The sequence below is a fragment of the Leopardus geoffroyi genome, chromosome D2 (genome assembly GCF_018350155.1).
Source record: "Leopardus geoffroyi isolate Oge1 chromosome D2, O.geoffroyi_Oge1_pat1.0, whole genome shotgun sequence".
Lineage (NCBI taxonomy): Eukaryota > Metazoa > Chordata > Mammalia > Carnivora > Felidae > Leopardus > Leopardus geoffroyi.
In genome coordinates, this window is record NC_059334.1 from 3,686,623 (window position 1) to 3,704,775 (window position 18,153).

Below are 18,153 nucleotides of genomic sequence, written 5' to 3' on the forward strand. Positions count from 1 at the left end.
CTTGTCAGCACCTGTTGTTTCTTGTGTTGTTGATTTTAGCCATTCTGACAGGGTTATCAGACTCCGTGCTGATCCTTGACCCACCAACCCTCTTTGGCCTACCCAGCATTCATCACTGAGTTTCCCCATCATTGCTGCAAGGCAGATCCCTTAAACTAGCATGGTCACCATTGGGCTGCACCAGCACCAACCAGAAATAAAGGCTCAATTCCGTGAAAAATCTCAGAAGATAAATATTATATTGCGCAATTTTCAAAAATAGTATCATTGATTTTTCTTATTTTACATTGGTGCCATAAGTACAGAATAAATATTTTTTTGGATGAGCTTGTTAAGCAATTTCCACTTGGTTGCTATCATAAACATTTACTGATTAGAAGATACCATTCAGGGCTCCATGTATAAGTATCTATGGAGACACGTGTGGAGATATAACGGTCTCCTTTCCAAACTAGGAGCTGAAGTCTTTGAGGACGGGAATCAAACCTTAATTCCAGTTTGCATTCCTGTGTCCAACTCAATGCTTGACACTTAGTGGTCTGTTAGGAAACGCTTGTTAAATAATTGAATAAATGAAAAAATTCACAGTTATTTCTGTGTTCTTCAGAACTGACAATGTGTGACGGGTATTCAGGAAGTGAGTTATTTGTGATCTTGGGGACCCGTGTGCATATCCGCAAGCCCCAGTCTGGCTGTCTGAGGGCTGTGAGGTTAAGGCGGGTGCTGTGTGCAATGCCAGGCACCACTTCTATACTGGGCATTGCTACAACTCAGAGGTAATCATTTTCACCTCGAGAGGCTGGCCACCTCTTCTTCAAGCCACCATATGTCTTCTGAATGAAGTGAGAACCACCCGTTTTCACCTAGAAAATAGCAACAACAAAATCCTTTGAGGTATCAGATGGAGAAACTGGGTAAGGTCTTAGAGCCAGAGAGAGCATTGCTGCTGAATATCATTTAAGAATTATAAAATACATATTGTGCAGAAGTAGAGTGCTCTAGAGGGAAGGTTGCTTTTTGTTTTTTGTTTTTTTCCCACTGAATTAAAGCTGTTAGGGCTTTATTTTCTGCCTTGTTTTTGTGACAGCTTTGGCATTATGTAGTTCACCAGAGAGATGAGTAGGGAATGACTGATCATTTTGGATATTAAAAATTGCTAACCTTTTCTTTGTGCTCACCAGAGACTTCTCACTCCAGACTTTGACAAAACAAAACTGCAAGTGTAATTTCCATTTGCATATTTTATTCTTTCCGAAGCTGCAAGCCAGACCCTGGGACACAGGGGTTCTCTTTGCAGGCAGGGCGAGTGCCTGACGGAGTAACGTCCCTTGTGAGCATGGGGACGCAGAAAAGTTGGCATAAATAAATGAAGTTTACATTATTACTATTTCCAAGAAAGCGTGAGGAGCCCACAGAGGATTTTTTTTCCTCATTGTGATAGTACTCTTTCCACTTCATGCATTTCAGGAATTTATTAGATTCCTTTTTAAAGTAAAGTAGTGATTGGGAACGTGTTCAATATTAGCAACTGTGACCAACGTTCTTATTTGCTTATACTGGTGTGAGAATTACTGAGATGTCAAAGACTTCTTTTTCCGAATGTGGATATTCACTTGGGAAATAAATATGCTCCATAAGAGAAATCTTGAAAGTTCTCAATAGTAATTGGCTTTAAAAATCAGTTGAGTGTTCTCACTATGTTTTTTTGGTCAGAAATAATTTTGGTGCGCCTGGGTGGCTCAGTCAGTTAAGCATCCGACTTCAGCTCAGGTCATGAACTTATGGTTTGTGAGTTCGAGCCTCGTGTCGACCTCTGTGCTGACATTGCAGAGCCTGCTTGGGATTCTCTCTCTCCCTCTCTCTCACTGCCCCCATCCCCCGTGCTCGCTTGCTCTCCCTCTCTCTCAAAATACATAAATAAGCTTAAAAAAGAAGAAAGAATTTTTTAAAGGGCCAATAATTGCAAGTGTAGGGTACTTTTTCCCCTCTGCTGAGATTTTGAGAGCTTTCCTGGCCATTCAGAGTTCAGACACCCTGCCTGGGGAACTATTTTTAAAGTGTTTTCACAGGTGGCTTTAACATCCTTCCCAATCATTCAAGTGTCGTTGGTCTCTCGAGAGTAAAAAAAGATGGCCGGGTTTTCTTTTCTGCGACGCATACTTTGTGTTTTATGGAATTGACAAGATGTCACCAAATAATGCCAAGTAGTGGTGGTTATCTTCTCAAAATGTTTACCCCTTGGGTCCCACAGTAGAACCAAAGTAACACTTACCTCTACCCATGATTGCCCTGGGAAAAAGTTAAAACCATTCAAGGCTAGGAGTTTGAGATTATATTTTTGCCTCCGTATAACACGGTGTTCAGTATTATTTTCCATTGATGTCTCTACAGATCTGGTTTTCCTCACTCACCACATCCTGGCTTGTGTTGTTATGTTATACTGACTTAGATTATTGCCAGCATTTTACATTAGCAAAGACTCTGTCAAAGCTCAGTGCCTACCAACCACATTGGCTGACCCTGGAGCATGTGGGGGAGTGCACACAGCTCACTGGTTTTTTCCCTTCACATTAAAGCTGTCAGGGAATAGTTATCAAAAGCTGTTTTTGCAAAGCATGTCAGCTTGTGAAAATTGAGATGATGTAGCCTCAACCTGTGTCTCTCTGGTCTCGAATACTTAATTAGAAAGAAAACACACAGAGAGACAGTTGGGACTTGATCTCTAAAATGACAATGAGCTATAATTAGATTTGAGAGTGTAAATGAGTACAAAAGGGAAGGTTTTCTGAGAAAGTTTATACATGATTAATGTCTGGAAAAGGCTTATCTAATGTTTTAAGAATCTGTGTCATTTTCTTTCTGTGGCTTATTGATTCCTTTCAAGAACAATTACGTTGTTAGCATTACTTGAGATCAATATTAGATTTAACTGTTGCAGATGTAAATATTGCTCTTCTAATTAAAACCTGCCATCTTTCTAGGACTAAAGGGGCATTTTTCTTTTGTTGTAAATGGCAGCATCTGTGAAGCTTAGGGGGTGTTTTGGCCTTTAAATATGTGTCAGTCAGTGATACAGCCGTGATTTATACCATTTTTCTTTTATGAGAATAAACTTCATGCGGTTAGGATCCCAGTATGCATCAGCAAGAGGTTTCCAAGGGAATTGACTGAAATATAGCAAGGCTTCTACGGCGTTCCTATAGACCTCCGTCGTGGCTTAAATCATGTGTTTTATTGTAAAGTTCTGGCGAGAGGAAATGGGAAGAGATTGTCTGGAAGAGTATCTTCGCTTCACATGATCTGGGTTTGTGAGGTCGACACCCTCAGAGCTAAGCCACGCACTGGCATGGAGTCTCTACAGGTATCTCTTTGAGTTCCTGATTTCAATTCTTCTGGGTGTACACCTATAAATAGGATTGCAGGGTCATAAGGTAGTTCTCTTTTCAATTTTTTGAGGGACCGCCATACTGTTTTCCATAGTGGCTGCACTGGTTTACAATCCTACCAATAACGTACGAGGGTTCACATTAGCTCTCTGGTGACATTTGTTCTCTATTGGATTGTTTTGATAATAGCCATCCTAACATGTGTGAGGTGATGTCTCATTGTGGTTTTGATTGGCATTTCCATAACGATGAGTGATGTTGAGCATCTTTTCATGTGTCTGGGAGCCATCCGTATGTCTTCTTTGGAGAAATCTTTATCCAAGTTCTTTGCTCATTTTTTTTAACCAGATTATTTATTTGGTTGTCATTGTTGTTCTAGAGACCTGCCATACAACATTGTACTTATAGTCATCAATACTGTATAGTACACTTAAAAATATTTTTAAAAAGTAGATCTCATATTAAGTGTTCTTACCACAATATAAGTAAGTAAGTAAGTAAGTAAGTAAATAAATAAATAAATAAATAAATAAATAAAAGTACTGGGACGCCTGGGTGGCTCAGTCCTTTAAGCATCCAAATCTTGATTTTGGCTCAGGTCATGATTTCACAGTTCATGAAATCAAGCCCCACGTTGGGCTCTGCTCTGACCATGAAGCTTCCTTGGGATCCTTTCTCTCTCCCTCTCTCTCCGTCCCTCCTCCACTTGCTCTCTCTCAAAATAAATAAATAGCATTAAAAAAAACAGTACTTATGTGGTACCTGAATGCCTCAGTTCATTAATTGTCTGACTCTTGCATTCAGTTCAGGTCATGATCTCACTATTTGTGAGACTATTTGTGTGACTCAGAGCCCTGAGTCAGGGTCTGTGCTGACAGCATGGAGCCTGCTGGGGGCGGGGGGGGGGGGGTGTCCTCTGTCTGCCCCTCCCCCACTCATGTGCACACTCTCTCTCTGTCAAAATAAATAAACAAATTCTTAAAAAGAATAACAAAATAGTACTTACTCTGTTGGATTGGTATGAGGATCATATGATAGCATTTGTGGGGAACAATTGGTGACATACAGTGAATATTCAGCAAATATTATCTGCCATTGTTGTTGTCTTTCCCTGGTCTTTTTCAGGCTCTGCATCTCTGATACTTGCCTTCTGTATTTACTGTTTATATTCTGCTACCTTCTCTCTTTTCTTTTCACCTGCACTCCGGGAAAGCCTGTAAAGGTCACAGGTCGGGTCAACCGAGCATGGGTCGGGGGATGCGTAAGGTACGGGGCAGCGGAGAAGGAGCGGGCCTCTGTGACAACTTCTTCCCAGCCTGATCTCTTCTGGGGGTCTTTTTGCAGTGCATGTGCCTGAGGTGAGCCCTCTGAACTCAGGGTTCTGTTTGAGCAGGCCAGTGCTCCGGGCGCTTGCGATGGCGTGTCTGGCTTTAAACCTGGCTCTCCCAGCATGATAATGGAGGGCCCTCACCCCCGTTCTCTCCCCTGCTCCAAGCAGACTTGCCACAGAGTCAGAGAATCCCAAAGCATTCAGGGCAATCTCAAGATCAGGAATTTCAGCCACACGGGGGACTTGCATTTCAGAGAGATTCCCATACAGCCATGGTCATTATTAAGTGTGATGTATCTTCAGAACTTCTAGCACAGCAGGATTTTATGAGCACACAGCACCAAGAATGAAATGTGAGAACATAATACTCAGTGAAAGTAGTAAGAAAAAGAAAATAATGCCATTATATAAAGGCTTTTTTTAAAAAAAAAAGTAAAACTGCACACAGTATGCAATAATTAGGTCTTCCCCCAAAAATGCTGCAGAGTAAACAGTACCAAACTGTTACTAATTCATTATATCAAAGATTTATATACTTACTCGTAGATCTCCAAGGCAGCTAGGGGTTGGCCGACCTTGCTCTCCGGCTGAAGGTTGGCCTCAAATCTGTCCCACGTGAGTCTTCTTTCAGGGATCTTTGCCGAAGCTAGCCTGCCCTGTTCCCAGTGACGATGAAACCACAAGGGAATTTGCCCAACTGACATGGCCACAGGTCAGGCCACTGGCTGTGTGTCTGTCTTGGGTCCATTGACCAAAGCAAGTCCCGCAGCCCAACCCAGAATCAGTGGGCCTGGAAGTGGAGGAAAAAGGAGTGGATATTTACTGAACGATAGTACGATGTACCACAACTGTTCAGTTAAGGTTCTCTTTAAATTCATTGAGATGGTTGAGGAAGATTGTAGGAGTAAGGTATGAGGATAAAAGATGTAAAGAAATGCTAAGTGGAGGCACCTGGGTGGCTTAGTCGGTTGAGCATCTGACTCTTTGTTTGGGCTCCGGTCACGATCCCACAGGTTCTTAAGATCGAGCCCCGTGTCAGGCTCTGCTGACCGAGCAGAGCCTGCTTGGGATTCTTTCTCTCTTTTTCTCAAAATAAATAAATAAATATTAAAAAAATAAATAAATGAGAAGCAAATATGCCTATTGATCCACTGACGGCAATGTTTCATAAACTGTGGATTATATTTAACTTAAATCTCTGTCCTTATGTTCCAAACAAAATAGAAATTCTTTAATATTTATTACACGTGTGTATCCGTTGTTAATTAAGAGTACTGCATTAGGTATGAAAGATTAAAATGGTCATGTTTCCTAGCCTAAGAATTTCAAATTCAGAGAGTTAGAAATCAAGTAAATAGAAATGACAGACCATCAGTCTCTGAAAAGTAAATCTTTATAGTGCTATGAAATTAGACAGAAGGAAGCCTGATTTTGTATGGAAAGTCAAGGAAGTTTCTGGAAAAAGTGGCTGAAAGTTGAAGTCTGGAAGAGAAAGAGGCATTTCCACTGGAAGGTGACATGACAGAATTAGGCCCTAAAGTCAGAGGAAGAAAAATAATGATCAAAAACCAAAAGAAAATACTTTTGTCAGGAGTCTGGAGCAGTAAACCCAAGTCAGACTCTGTGGGTTCGGCTAGACCATGAAGATAGTGCCAAGATTTTTTGTCTCATCCTAAGAAAAGTAGGATTTTCAAACAGAGGGGACAGGATCACTAGTTATTAGCTCCCGTTCAGATTCGTCCCTACTTTTAAATTCCTTTGTTTTCATGAGTTGGCTTCTGTGAGGAAAGCTGAATGTGTGCCGTTACTTTTATAAATTTCAAAATGTATCTGAGTGAAAACATTTGACAAGGAATGTGTTATTTATTTGATGTCTGTAGGGGATTGAGACATGTTTACCTTTGAAAAACATGTTTTCCCGAAGATTCAGAGGTAAATAACTACTGCTCAGTGTCTTCAGTAGTTATGTTAATGCCGCATCCGTAGAAACCGAACTGTGTGCGCTACATGACCTCTATCAGGTCATGACATCTGGCACAAGGAAGTTGGCTGTGCAAGTGTGGACTCACCATGTCGTCAACACGTTGCAGTCACTACAGGTGTGAAAGGGAGGGGAGGGGAGAGGGAGGGAAAACCCACACTTGGAGAGTTTCCCAGGGTCTTTCAAGGATACCTTAGCGTTCGGTCAGATCCACTAAAAAAACCATTATGATTGCCAAACACGACCCAAACCCCTTTACAGTAGTCCCTAATGCCAAATCATACTTGGGAGGTTTTGAGAATTATACCATTACAAAATACATCATATTAGTTGCTTTCAAAGACATGGGGAAAAAGAAGTTTGGAAACCACATCAGGGGGAAGAATCTTGGTATACTTGAAAACAAATTACTTCATGTTTGTGTGTAATGGTAATAACAGGTTTAGTATTCCCTGATTTAATGTGATTCCCATTATTACGAAGAAAATTATGTGGGTCTGAATAAGTAATTTCTTGATAATTATGTATATAAGAAAAATTACTGAATCAAGATATCCCCTGGTATTAAGAACTTAATTATTTTGGCCCATTATAGTCTCATTGAAATTCCCTATGTTTGCAAGTTTGGAACATCTTTCATACAGACCTGCAGTTACCTTCTGTAGTAATTAATTATATTTTTATCATCATTAAGTGAAAACATATTGTGTTTAATGCTCACTATAAGAATGTAAGTCATAAGTAAAAATGAACTGAGTAATAAAGAAGGTAATTGAAATCTCAGGGTTCTATTTTCTTGAGATAAATTTACATTTACTCTGCCACATTAGTTAGACCCACTGTGTCATATATAAATGTTTTGTGATGTAAAAAAATCTAATGTCAACACCATCATGACAGGATTTTTTTTGGGGGGGAGGGGGCTGTCATGTTCCCATCATCTAGGGAAAACATGCCCGGTTCAGGTTGTCACTGTGTCACCATATTGCTCTGTATGTGCTGAATAAATGGCTATGCCAGTACTAGCTCATACTAATATTTGCTGAGCCTTTCACAGTCAAATTTAGTAGATAAAAGGACATCACAAAGCAGAAATGCCTTTCACATTTTGGAATCCCCACTCTATTTAAATAAGTCACATACTACCTCAAATCATATTTGGAAAGGAGCCTAGTACATGAACAAACAAATCAATTAATTCATTTGTTAATAGATGTCATTAAGTCATGTCCTTCCTGAGGGCAATTAGGGTTGGCACACAGCCTGAGTCCTTCAAAGCTATTGACGGATGTCACTAGGGGTTGGCATCTGTGTTTAACCAGGAAAAATGATACTGTACTGCCCTTACTTGACTTCTTTCAACCTCATTTCCATGTAAGAATAACAAGACCATTTCGCTGGCTTGGTGTTTGGGTTTAATGAAGAATGAAAGCGCTTAGCGAATGTCAGGCACAGAGATGTTAGTTGATGTTTCATTCTCCTCGTCCTTGCTTTCAGGCAGATGGGAAAGATGGCGAACTTCACCTCTGGTTTGGTACAGTGCTGACATAGTCATCATTTGTACACCTGAGGATGTCAGTGCCTGGACTTGTAAAGTAATTCTGCTGTCATCTGTGTCATTGGCCAATTTGAGAGGAAAATTTTCACGAAAACACGTGCTAACTGGGTCTCTACACCCCCCTCACCCAAATAAATATGTACATACTTCAAGAAAGTTTTTTTTTAACCGAAAATTAGCAAGGTCTTTTGTTTAAATTGATATCTTTAATTTATGTCACTTCATAATGATACATGTCTACTTTTATCCCCTTGAGTGGAAGATAAAGTATCCACAATCTTGACACACACCTTACGTTTTAGCTTGTCACTTTTGTACTCAAACGATGCACCAGATCAGACTTGACCAGTAACACAGTCGCTACAATGTGTAGCAGGGGACGTGTTCAAGGCACATCTTGATGTGTAAATGCCTACGCAGTGAGGTGGAAAGTCCAGTTGACTATAATCCTGAAACTTTGTCATCTGGTTCTAGCACGTTCATGTGCTAGTGCCCATGCTTCTTTAGAGCTTTTATCAGAAATGTCAGTAGGAGGTTGTGTTTATCTGTGGACCTTTTGTCCCCCTCGTCCCAGTTATGAGTCCCGTAAGTACAGGAGTACAGGAGCACATCTGTCTTTCTCATCATTGCCTGTCATCTTGAGAGATGAACATTAGCTATAGATGGGAATCTATGGACAGATATTAGTGGGTTTTAAATTCAAAACATGCCAACGACTTAGCAACTTTCTTTTATTTTTAAACATTTTTATTTTATTTAAGTTTATTTATTTATTTTAAGAGAGAGAGTGAACAGGAAAGGGACAGAGAGAGAGGGAGAGAGAGAGAATCCCAAGCAGGCTCTGTGCTGTCAATGCAGAGCCCAACATGGGGCTTGATCCTATGAACCATGAGATCATGACCTGAGCCGAAACCAACAGTTGGATGCATAACCCACTGAGCCACCCAGTGCCCCAACTTAGCTACTTTCTGAGATAAGCAAATTCTTGGAGGTCTTCCACACCATCCACAAAATGACGTATGTAACTATGATTCTCACAATTACCCAAAATATTACTCAGAAGTCTCAATCCTTTTCAACAACTGGTTAACTCACAACATAACTCAGATTTGGCACATTGTGTAATGTAGTTGGTGTGAGAAAACATCATCTGTATCTTGATAATATAAGCCGTCTCAGGGTCCCTTTATTAGAAAACTCAAGAGGATTGTGTCATTACTTTAAAGGATAAGCTTAACAGCAGAAGGTATTGACTCTAATTACAGGGGTAACAGAATATACCGACAGGAGCTGTGAAGTAGGGAAGAGATACTGCTTTATATTCAGCCAGTCCAGAAAAAAAAAAAAAAAAAAGAAAAGAAGAAGAAAGAACTTTCATGACAATAGTTCTGTTTCTCTAGTACTGTACTCAGGGATCTTTTTTGAAAGAATATGTATTCTCCTCCTGTTTTTTTCCTTTGGGAGCTATGTTTTCATAGGTTCTATCATCATCTCTTTTGTGTCTTTCCCCACCACCCTCCCAAAAAAGTCACCGATGTAATCTCTACTTCCTTTCTGCTCTCAAAAAATGTGCACGTGGCCACTGCAAGTAGGGATGCAGGTGACATTTCAACCACAGTGGGGATTCCACACACAGCCACCCATCGTGTCCACGTAAGTGATATCTCTGGATTTGGGCATCCTGGCCGTTCTGGATACATGTATGTGTAAGCATTGATCATATTTTAAGTATTCACTTAACAAATTATTTTTGACCTCTTAATGGAAAGGCAAAAAATCATCTACTCAAGTGGAACTCACCCTCAAGGGACAGAGATATGTGCAAACCCATAGTCTAGTAAATATGTAACATAATTCAGACAAGGGTACATAGTCTGAAAAAACAGAGTAAGGATTGACAAATAGAGAGGAAGGGTTGACTCAAGAGGCTTATGAAAGGGTGTGGGTGGAGGATGGGCCATCTGAAACTTGGATGTTGGGAGGAACCACTCACACAGCAGTGATGTAGCAGAGTGAACAACAGAAGAATGTGGAGGTAGGTGCGACCTCGGTGTTGTATGAGGTCAATCTTGTTGAATTACTTTTGATGATCATCAGGAAGGTAGGGATATGAGAAGACCTCCATCTCCTCCACTCCGTTCTCCTTCTAATACCCTCAGGACTCAGCTGTGTCTAGTCAGTAGACGTGTTGAATGAGTGAATCCCACGTATAATGAATTCATCCCTTTGCTATAAACATGAGCAAGGTGATAGGTATTAGGGAATAGATAATTTATAGAATTTTCAATTGCTGATATTTTATATAATTTTTAAATTTAAATTTACATCAGTTTTAATTTCAGTGGTCTATGTGGTGTCAAGTCCAAGTTTTCAGCACCCATTGAATGATTAAGCTCCCACTAATATCAGGGTTCTTTTTTGAACATTTTGTTTAGGGAAATATATCGCTCTAAAGGAGAATGTGTCACTTACTTGAAAATTCAGGGAAAAAATATCTCAAATCCTTGTGGTGAATGGAAGTGACATTAAGAGGGGTTGCTATACCAGCACCTCATTAGTCTTTCAAAATCACGGTTGTCTGAAGTCCTGCATGCTCCAATAGACAGATGAGGTCAGCTGGATTTATAGAAATTGCTGTCACAGTAAGTGAGGAGGCTTCAAAAACGCTGACTGTTATGCTTCACACATGTCCTCAGTTTCCATAAAATTTTAACAAGGGACTCATTGTATTTACCCTTCAAAAGACTCCAAGAGGCATAATGATAAGAAACTCTATTTTTGCCCCCACTTCCTGCTGAAAAGAGAATCTTTGCAAACAATTTTACCACTTTCCTATTAAATTATTGTTTATGTCTTGGCTAATTTATTTCATTTGTTTTGATAATGCCTGTTTGTGGTGGATAGGTAAATAGATCAAAATTCCAAAATTGCTTAGTCTTCTTTTTTTTAATGTTTTTAAACATTTATTCATTTTTGAGAGACGGAGACAGATCACGAGCAGGAGAGAGGCAGAGAGAGAGAGAGGGAGACACAGAATCTGAAGCAGGCTCCAGGCTCTGAGCTTTCAGCACAGAGTCCGACGCGGGGCTTGAACTCACGAACTGTGAGATCGTGACCTGAGCCAAAGTCGAACGCTTAACATACATACATATCATGAGATTACCCATGAAATTTCCATAAATCATGTTGGATCAAAGTTTACCTTATAGTCCCCTATTTGAAATTCTACATTGCCTGAAATGTCAAAAGACATTTTACCTCATGATATTAAAATATCTGTTCTAAGGAAGAGATATTATAGTTTAGTTAGTTAACTAAAGAATAAAACTAAATGGATTCCACTATGGATATCTAAAGTATTCGTCTTCTTTGGTGGTGACCTAAAACCATATATAATTTGGTTTTTTGTTTTAATTTTGAACCCACAGTTCGAATACATTTCTAAACAACTATGATAAGTAAGGGCGTGAAGACAGAAAGACAAGAAAATAATTCCTCAGATGATACAAACGCAATTAGAACTATCCTAACAAAAGGAGGCTGGGGGTAAAATATTGGTCTTCATAAATGAAGGAGAGACTCTGCTCCATCTCACAGAGGCCACAATGAGCTTGGCTTTCAGCAAATGTTTTGCTGAGGAAGAGCCTTTCTAACTGTCTAAGTCCTCAAATGCCACCTTGGGTCTTAACAGCATGTATGAACTAACTTTGGCCAAAATCTTTTAAAATTTATCTGAATGTTATGGTTCAGTGGTGGTAGTGTCTGAAGATGGCTGGGGGGCCTGGGTGGCTCAGTTGGTTAAGTGTCCGACTGTGGCTCAGGTCATGATCTCACGGCTCTTGGGATTGAGCCCCGCGTCAGGCTCTGTGCTGACAGCTCAGAGCCTGGAGCCTGCTTCAATTCTGTGTCTCCCTCTCTCTCTGCCTCTCTCTTGCTCACACTCTGTCTCTTTCTCTCTGAAAAATAAATAAACATTGAAAATATTTTTTAAAAGAATAAATAAAGACAGGGAACTAAGTGGTAGCCCCCAAGGTTTCTTTGGTTCTAAGCAAAGACCGATCAATTTGTTTTATCAGAGTGCAGGACCAAGAAGTCATTTGCTTATCATTTATAAATTAAACTGTAGCCTAGTTTTAATGTAGTATGAAGTTTAAGAAAATAATTTTTGCAAACTGCTTGTAGTGTTAGTGACTTTATTATAATTTGGAAATGTTGTAGAAAAAGAATCTATTGCCATCGTCATAAAATTTTAAATATTTACTTTTTTATAAAAAGATAGATCTTCCTTCTGTCTATGGATGGTCCAAAAAACTCTCTTAATAAACATATAAATGCATATACAGAGAAATATAGTATAATATACATACTAGCTTATCCTGAAGTAGAGAGTGATAAATATTTTCATCTCAGTTTTAAGTATTTTTTACAGGTTGGCTTACCAAACATTTGGCTTGATTTCCTTGGTTTACTTAAAAAAAGAATTGTATTCAATGTATTCAACTGGGAGAAATATCAACATATTGGGAATACATGAGTGTAAACCAAAGTCCCTCAATTTCTGGCACAATTTAAATTTTTAAAACAGTGATAAATTAATATTTATCTAAATTGCCAAATATTTGGGTTTTTAATGTTAATATTTAAATTTATATTTACCTAAATGATATATTAGTGTGTACATAATGTACTTATTAAAATATATAACTTATAAAGTCAATGGACTATTTCATTGTATTTTTAAAAATACAGTTGAGTGAATTTAGAATACTCTGATCATATCTATTAAATTGTAATGGAATAGTACGGAAGGATTTTAAAAAATAAGAGTGATAAATATTAAGTAATAAAGCTTATAATAAATAGTCCTTTTTTTAGAGTGGTTGAGTATGTGCATTTTATGATGACATTGTTTTCCAGGTTAATTTTAGTTTTAATGACTTTTAATGACTTTTAATTTTATTATTAATTTTACTTTTTATGACTTCTTGAGAAACATGCCGTTGACCTGATTCATGTCATAAATGGCCCAGGGACGGTGTTAGGCATGTTGAGGCTGTCCCCGAAGCCAATTGCCTTTGCCTATCATATTGCCTGATTATTTAAGTATAAAGCAACACTTTTTTAAAGATTTTGGAAAGAAAAAAAAAAAAAAGGAAGGGAGGAAGGAAAGGGAAGAAAGGAAGAAAAGAATAGAGAAAAAGTATGTTGATGGGAGAAAAGAGGGAGGAGGGAGGGAAAGAAAATGAAAAGCCTTTTGAATATATTCAGAGGAAAAATCCAACGAATTTTAGGTATTTAGTTATTGTTGCATGTGATATCAAATAAAATGTGGTGCCTTGATACAATGTGATAGAGGGAAAAATTAAAATGTCTCTGGTGGGCTGATGATGCCATAGGAAAGCCACGTTCTGTTTATGTGTGGTAAAAACATAGAACAAAAGGTTCATTGACATAGCTAACATATAACATTTATTTTCATACACATACAAATTTATCTGTAATGATTCTCTAGGAAGGGCCCGGTGTTCTGGATCGCAAAATAGTTTAGGCATGTGAGAGACAGCACTCCATAAAACCAGAACTTTTTCTCTTTTTATTTGATCAGTTAAAGCTGTACTTCAGAATGGACCATGAATGTGCCGGCTTTAGTCAAGAGCGTGTGTGGTGCATAATGAACATACTTAAAGTTTCTTGGTCACTAATCTTGTGATTGCCCTCAGAATTTTGGTTATACTACGGGCAGAATGGGTGCCGAATCTAACAGAAACCCTGAAATTTCATTCCTGAAACAGTTTGTGCTGTCATCTTCATTCATTCCTCATGGGATATGTGTTCCGGAACTTCCCTGGGCGGAGCCCTAAGGCAGGATGTACAAGGGCTTCTAATTCTAGAGCATTTTTCCCAAGTAACTTTGCTCAATTGTGTCGCTATTCATTCTCACGTCAAAGTGTTCCTGTCGGATAGCATAGATGAATGCTAAGTTGGGTTAATGTGTAAGGACCTATGTTTTAGTATGAGCTGTGTTTCATCCAAGTAATAACACTGCAATGTACTATCTGAGGAAATGCTGGAAACTAGATAACTCTTAAAGACTTGATTTTCTTTTTGTAAAATATGGTTACTACTCATGCTAACTCCTGAATTTCTTGTAAGTGTAAACATGAGAATGCATGAAATGAACATTCTCTGATAATGTAGTAAAGTGCACAAATGAACAGCTGACAACTCCTGTCATTATCATTATTTTTTTTTAATTTGAGTATATTTGACACACTAATGTCCTATTAGTTTCAGATGTACAGCATAGTAGTTAAACAACTCAAGACAGGGGCGCCTGGGTGTCTCAGTCAGTTAAGCATCCAATTTCGGCTCAGGTCATGATCTCACGGTCCGTGAGTTCGAGCCCCGCATCGGGCTCTGTGCTGACAGCTCAGAGCCTGGAGCCTGCTTCGGATTCTGTGTCTCCCTCTCTCTCTGACCCTCCCCCGTTCATGCTCTGTCTCTCTCTGTCTCAAAAACAAATAAACATAAATTTTTTTTTAAATAAATGAATAAAAATAAACAACTCAAGACATTATCTGTGCTTACAAGTGTACTTACTCTTTGTCACCGCACATCACTATCACAGTACCATTGGCCGTATTCCCTGTGCTGTGCCATTCATCCCTGTGACTTATTTATTCTATAATAGAAGCTTGTACCTCCCTGTCCCCTTCACCCATTTTTCCTACCTCCCCTCTGGCAACCATCTATTTATTCTCTGTGTTTATGGGTCTGATTCTGCTTTTTGTTTGTTTATTCATCTGTTTTGTTTTTGAGATTCCACATGTCAGTGAATCATATGGTGTTTGTCTTTCTTATTCTGACTTATTTCACTTAGGTTCAGCCATGTTGTCACAGATGGCAAGATCTCATCCTCTGCTATGGATGAACACTATTCCAGGATACATATGTAGCATATATATAAATACAAATACAAATATAAATATAATACAAATATAAATATAAATATAAATATAAATATAAATATAAAGCATACGTATATTCTACCAATTGATGGGCACTTGAACTGCGTCCATATCTTAGCTATTGTAAATAATGCTTCAGTAAACATAGGGGTGTGTATATCTTTTTGAATTAGTGTTTTTGTATTCTTTGGTAATTCCAGTAGTGAAATTACTGGATCATAGGGTAATTTTACTTTTAATTTTTTTAATGTTTATTTATTTATTTTGAGAAGGGGGTGCAGAGAAGGACAGAGGGAGAGAGAATCCTAAGCAGGCTCTGAGCTGTGTGCCCAGAGCCCAATGTGGAGCTCTGTCCCTCGATCTCTGAGATGGTGACTTGAGCCTAAACCAAGACTTGGACACTTAATCGACGGAGCCACCCAGGCACCCCTGTAATTCTCTTTTCAATTATTTCAGGAACCTCCATACTGTCTTCTTGAGGGGCTCTACCAGTTCTATTTCCACCAACAGTACACGAGGGTCCCTTTTTCTCCATATTCTCACCAACACTTTTTGTTTCTTGTGTTTTTTGTTTTATTCTGACATGTGAGAGGTGATACCTCACTGTAGTTTTTATTTGCACTTCTGTGCTGATGAGTGATGTTGAACATATTTTCATGTGTCTTTTGTCCATCTGTGTGTCTTTGGCAAGTGTTTTTTCATTCTCTTTGAATTTTGTTGATTGTTTGCTTTGCTGTGCAGAGATTTTTATTTTGATATAGTCCCAATAGTTCATTTTTGCTTTTGTTTCCCTTGCCTGAGGAGACATAGTTGGAAAAATGTTGATATAATGAATGTCAGAGAAATTAACTACCTGTGTTCTCGTCTAGGATTTTTATGGTTTCAGGTTTCACATTTAAGTCTTTAATATATTTTGAATGTATTTTTATGAATGGCATAAGAAAGAAGTCTGGCTTCATTCATTTTCATGTTGTTTCTAGTTTTCCCAATATAATTTGTTGAAAACACTGTCTTTTCCCATTGCATACTCTTGCCTCCTTTGTTTAAGTTTAACTGATCACATAATTGTGGGTTTATTTCAGGTTCTGTTTGGTTCCATTCATCTGTTTGTCTGTTTTTGTGGCAGTACGGTCATGTTTTAATTGCTTTATGTAGTATATTTTGAAAGCTGGGATTGTACTACCTCCAGTTTTGTTTTTCTTTTTCAAGATAACTTTGGCTCTTTGGGGTCTTTTCTGGTTCTATACAAATTTTATGATTGTTTGTTCTAGTTCTGTGAAAATATTGTTGGTATTTATATAGAGATTGCATGGAATTTTTTGATTGTTGGGTAGTATGGACCTTTTAACAATGTTTTATTTTCCCAATCCTTGAGCATAGAATACCTTTCCATTTATTTGTGTTTTCTTCAGTTTCTTTCATTGGTATTTTATAGATTTTGAAATAAGGTCTTTCACTTCTTCGGTTAAGTTTATCCCTAGGTATTTTATGACTTTTGGTGCAATTGTAAATAGGATTGTTTTCTTAATCTCTTTTTATGCTACTTCATTATTAGTATATAAAAATGCAATGGATTTCTGAATATTGATTTTGTATCCTTAGATCTTACTGAATTAATTTATCAGTTCTAGTAGTTTCTTTTTGTTGTTGTTGTTTTTGTTTTGCTTGTTTTTGCTAGACTCTTTAGGATTCCATATATAGTATCATGTTGTCTGCAAATAATGGAAGTTTTACTTCTTCCTTACCAATTTGGATAACTCTTATTTCTTTTTCTTGTCTGATTGCCGTAGCTAGGATATCTAGTACTATGTTGAATAAAAGTGGTGAGAGTGGGCATCCTTGTCTTGTTCCTGACCTTAGTAGGGGAAAAACTCTCAGTTTATAGTTTACATTTTTATATCTCAGAGATGGTTTATATTTATATATTTTAAGATAATTCAAATAGAATAGAAGGAGAAGGTCAATTAAGGGTCCACTGCAGGAAACAAATTGATAGAGAAGATGAAAATGACCTATATTAAGCATGCTTTCATTGAGCTATTGGCAGGACTTGAGGACAGTTCAGTTGTGGAGTCTGAAAGAATGAGAAGGGTCAATGCCTTCCCTAGGCTTTCAGAGAGACCAACTTGGTAAAAGGGTGGGGCCATTGACCTAGAGTGGATTACGTATATGTCTGGGAGAGGAAATCAATATGCTGTTTTGGGATATGTTGAGTTAAAAATAGAACATCTAAGTTGACTATTATATATATTACTTGGGAGTTTAAAGAATGAGTGTAGCCAGAATTTAACTTTGGGAGTTATGAACAAATAGAAGTTGTTTAAAGGACTGGAAGAGATTGTAGAGTCTAAAAATAGAGGTAGAGAAGGTAGACATGCCCGTGACTGAAGCTTGGGAATGTTTTCATCCCAGGAATTTAGTGGTTCACATAGCATCTGTTTGGGTTTGAGGTCAAATCTACCACATGCCAGCTCTGTGTTCAAATTGTTTACTTCACCTCAAGGGCTGGCTTAAGCACTGAAAAGATTATACTGACACACCAGTGTCACTTACTATAATTCAAAAAAAGACCAACCTAAACCCTAATGTAAGTGAGGATGTCCAACAATCTTGACTATCTTTATTACAGTCTAAAAGTTTTATCAAATCTTAATTTATTTTTCTAAAAATTATTTAACTATCCCGACTTATCTTGGTCTATAACTGGGACAAGTCAGCATCCTTTAACTCCCCATAAGCCTCAAGTTCATGAACTGAAAATTTAAAAAAATGGGTGGTAGAATCTATATGTATCATCTTTACTATGCTTCTTGCACATAGTAACCATTCAACAAAGATTAGGCATCATTATTTTACTATTATTACCATCACCGTCGTTAGTAATGATATCCTAAAGGATTGTTAGTTACGAGGATTAATTTATCTATGAC

At 38.1% G+C, this 18,153-nt stretch overlaps 1 protein-coding gene across 20 annotated transcripts in view; it reads left to right on the forward strand.

Moving 5' to 3' along the window:
• Positions 1–18,153, forward strand: part of PCDH15 (protocadherin related 15) — a 1,244,966-nt gene that overhangs the window by 1,058,224 nt on the left and 168,589 nt on the right. The window lies entirely within an intron of this gene.